Genomic DNA, 4,573 nt, shown 5'->3' with positions numbered 1-4,573 from the left:
CGTGGGTGGTCCCCTGCAGCTTTAGGGTCCGTTTCTAGGAAGTCTCGGGCTGGGTGATCGGCCGCCTCACCCTCGCCTTTGCCTCTACCCAGGTTGCGGGACTGAGCGTCGCAGTAGGCCCCAGCGATATGTCTCGAGTTCCCGGTGTCTCAGAGTTGCACTCGCGGTTTTATTGCAATCTCCTTTGCATCCTCTCATGTGTGGTGCAATTTAACGGAGTTTGTAGCTTGTTAGCCGGGTTATTTTAGCATAATTTGTAGTTTCAGACGGGAGCTCATGCTATCCACGTCTGATCAGCTCCACAGCCAGGCTCCGCCCCTCCCTTCTTTTGTTTTTAATCTAACTAATTCTGGTTTTACTTTTCTTTTCTCATTTATGTATCTAAAACATGCTTTGTCCCCTTTGTTTTACTGACTGTGCTGTTTTCTCTTCTATGTGTGATTTGAAAGCTCTTATAACTTGCTTAGCCTCTTTCTGCCTAATCGTATAGATCTGTCTATCTTCCTCACTCTGGCTTTTTTTTATACTTACTAAATGCTAACTTTTTGATTTTTACTATTTTGGCCACATCTGCGGAGTACCACAGTGGTTTCTTGAATGTTTTGCTTTTACTGGCAAGCCTAATGCAATTTTCTGTTGCCTTCTGCAGTGCAACTTTTAGATAATCATCAGAAGTGGTAGCCTGATCCAATCACAATGCTTCTCCATAGGATTGGCTGAGACTGACAAAGAGGCAGATCAGGAGCAGAGACAGCATGATTCAAACACAGCCCTGGCCAATCAGCATCTCCTCATATAGATGAATTGAATCAATGAATCTCTATGAGGAAAGTTCAGTGTCTGCATGCAGAGGGAGGAGATACTGAATGTTTGGATGCATTTTAGGCAGCCATGACCTAGGAAGGATCTCTAACAGCTATCTGAGGAGTGGCCAGTGAAGTTATCACTAGGCTGTAATGTAAACACCAGAACAAATTCAATAAGCTGTAGTTGTTCTGGTGACTATAGTGTCCCTTTAAATTGCTCCAGTCTGATAATGACTCCTTTACACATATTCTAATTTTAGAAAAGTCTGTTTTTCTAAAGTCTAAAACTTTTGTTTTTGTGTGGTGTGACTCAGTCACTGTTCTTATATTACATTCACTAACTTCCAATCTTCTGGGACTACTCCTGTTAACAATCATAATGGAAGAGAGCTGGAACATCCCACCATATCCACTTCAGTACAATGGGATTATAGTGCTCATTATGTCTGTTTAATCCATTTCGAAACATTGTGGAATTATGCCTAACCACGTACAAATTCACTGCTTATTAATAATGAAACATATACAAAGAAGAGCATTGTTGGTGCTCTTTTCTATTGTTCTAATTTAATAAAATAAAGTTCAGCTTTCATACACAGCAAAATAATGCAAACCAGTGGTTGCAAATATCCTTACAGTCAAAATTATGCCTTTTGGAGACATTTAGTTTCTGTGATTTAAATTACCTTCAAAATTCTACAGCAACAGCAGAGAAACAGATAGGCAGGTGTCTGTAGATGGGGGGGGGGGGGGGGGTCACTTCATATTCATAGCAGTTACTTAAAACAATAACATTTCCACTGTTCAACTGTCTCTAGATAACAAATTGGCAAAGAAGGTTTATCTATGCTCAGCTCATCATCCGTACCGACTACATTACCCATTACCCCAATTTACAGACAAAGATAATCATTAATGTGCATGATTATAAGCGCTTATATTAGTTATACAGTTTAACATGTTTATCCTCATAGTCAGGAACCACTGATATTGGGTTAAAAACAATGCCACAAACTCTGCACAATCCCAAGTGGGACCTATGCAAGTAGACTGATAACATATAGAGCCTTGAAGTGGAAAATGTTTTTTTTAAAAGTGCTCTGTGCTGAAAGGGCGCTTAAAAATATTTAAGAAATGTCAATTTGTGGGAGTCTTTTAACCCATTGATAATATAGAAACAGTGTAAGTAAAGAGCTAGAAGGGGAAATCCAACATTAGACCCTTCAGTGAAGCGCTAGACACATTTTACTTACAACCCTATAAAAGCATTGAGATAAAAAAAAGACTTTTTTTCTGTGCTAAATATGAGGAAAAAGAAAGAAACATAGTGCAGTATATACTAAAAATTAGGGATAATGTGGAAAAATAGTCAAACTCACAAAGGAGGAGCCAAGTAAAGGGACTGATCCAAATCACAATCGCCTTGGTGTATTAAACTGACACTCTCCTTTTTTTTCTCTTCTTTGGATAAACTCAAAGATAAACACAGAGATGAAAAATTCTGGTGTAGTATATAAAAAATGTAATATATATATACTGATATGCAGGGGCGTATTAGCCGCGAGGCAAACAAGGCATTTGCCTTGGGCGGCATTTTCCAGGGGGCGGCAAACGCCCAGGGCAAATGCCTTGTTAGCCTTGCGGCTAACTGACATGCCGTCTGGGCGGTCTGCTGGGCAGTGCTGGCGGGCGGGCGGCCGGCGAGGGAGCACTTCCTCTGAGCTGTCTGCTCAGCTCCCTCGCGCGCCGCACGTCATATTCCGGCTCCGCCTCCCAGCCTCACTGTGCGGCGCGCGAGGGAGCTGAGCAGACAGCTCAGAGGAAGTGCTCCCTCGCCGGCCGCCCGCCTGCCAGCACTGCCCAGCACGCCTGCCCGCCAGCACTGCCCAGCAGCCACTGGACCACCAGGGAGAAATAGGAACCCACCCCCCAGCATTCCCAAAGGTAAGGGGGGGGTAAATTTAAAATAAAAATAAAAATGTGTTAAATACGTGAGTGAGTGAGTATGTGTGTGTGTGTGAATGTCTGTTAGTGTGTGTGTGAATGTCTGTGTGTGTGTGTGTGTGTGTGTGTTAGTGTGTGTCTGTCTGTTAGTGTGTGTGTGTCTGTCTGTTAGTGTGTGTGTCTGTCTGTTAGTGTGTCTGTGTATGTCTGTTAGTGTGTCTGTGTATGTCTGTTAGTGTGTCTGTGTATGTCTGTTAGTGTGTGTGTGTATGTCTGTTAGTGTGTGTGTCTGTCTGTTAGTGTGTGTGTGTCTGTCTGTTAGTGTGTCTGTGTATGTCTGTTAGTGTGTGTGTCTGTCTGTTAGTGTGTGTGTGTCTGTCTGTTAGTGTGTCTGTGTATGTCTGTTAGTGTGTGTGTGTCTGTCTGTTAGTGTGTGTGTCTGTCTGTTAGTGTGTGTGTGTCTGTCTGTTAGTGTGTCTGTGTATGTCTGTTAGTGTGTCTGTGTATGTCTGTTAGTGTGTGTGTGTGTCTGTCTGTTAGTGTGTGTGTCTGTCTGTTAGTGTGTGTGTGTCTGTCTGTTAGTGTGTGTGTGAATGTCTGTTAGTGTGTGTGTGAATGTCTGTTAGTGTGTGTGTGTATGTCTGTTAGTGTGTCTGTGTATGTCTGTTAGTGTGTGTGTGAATGTCTGTTAGTGTTTCTGTGTATGTCTGTTAGTGTGTGTGTGTGTGTATGTTTGTTAGTGTGTGTCTGTTAGTGTGTGTGTGTGTATGTATGTCTGTTAGTGTGTATCTGCTAGTGAGTGTGTGTCTGTTAGTGAGTGTGTCTGTAAGTGTGTGTGTGTTTCTGTTAGCGAGTGTGTGTTTCTGTTAGCTAGTGTAAGCGTATCTGTAAGTGAATGTGTGTGTGTGTATTTAGAAGGCGGGGCGGGGGAAGGGTGGTGGTGGTGCGGGCGGGGGGAAGGGTTGGATGGGGGTGGCGCGGGTGGGAGGAGGGCGCCTGAGTTTTGTCCTGCCTAGGGCAGCACAAAACCAGGATACACCACTGCTGATATGTCACACAAATATTGCTCCCCTTAGGGAGATTCAAAAGCAAACCTGGCTCTAGGTATAAATGCTTGTTAGTCCACTAAAGGGGGGCAACTGTGTATTCTTGAGGTAGATGGAATGAGTAGCCGGTAGGAATTAATAATATAATCAAATCAAGTGGATTTCACCTTCTAGCCCTTTACTTACACTGCCTTGATGAGGAACAGTTTGTAAGTGCCAAGAATGTTGAATCTAAACTTAAGAACATATCTATCGCTGGAAGAATAAACCTACATGTACAAATAATGGCAGAAGATTCTTATGTTGTGCTGACCTTAATGTAGAAAGACTATTCACAGGAAACCTAAAAGGATTCCTCTTGCCTACGTGGAAGGATATATTGAGGACAGATTGTGATAATGTGCTCCATTTTGTATAATAAAGGGATACATTGTTGTCGATTAGCAGACCGGTCCAAGGGGAGACCCTGGCAGCATTCATCCCATTGTAGATACTAGGCTTACTATACTGTCTCTGCAAAACTAATACCACACAAGAGGGAAAATGAGCTTTAGAATTCTCATCCTTAAATATGCCTGGGGTCTCTCTTAAACTGTTAATTAATAAAGAAAGTCTAAATATTTCCCTGTAGAATGGACAGTTTAGTTTAATTGTGCTATGGAACAAGTCATTAGCAATCCCCAAGGGCAATGTTTGCTATTATAAGTAGCTTATTTCTGTGACCCCTACTGCTTGGAGAACGCAGTGGAGTGAATTATGTAGTTGAGGGTAAACTCC

This window comes from Pelobates fuscus, chromosome 1 (genome assembly GCF_036172605.1).
Source record: "Pelobates fuscus isolate aPelFus1 chromosome 1, aPelFus1.pri, whole genome shotgun sequence".
NCBI lineage: Eukaryota > Metazoa > Chordata > Amphibia > Anura > Pelobatidae > Pelobates > Pelobates fuscus.
Note: the sequence above shows the minus strand (reverse complement) of the source record.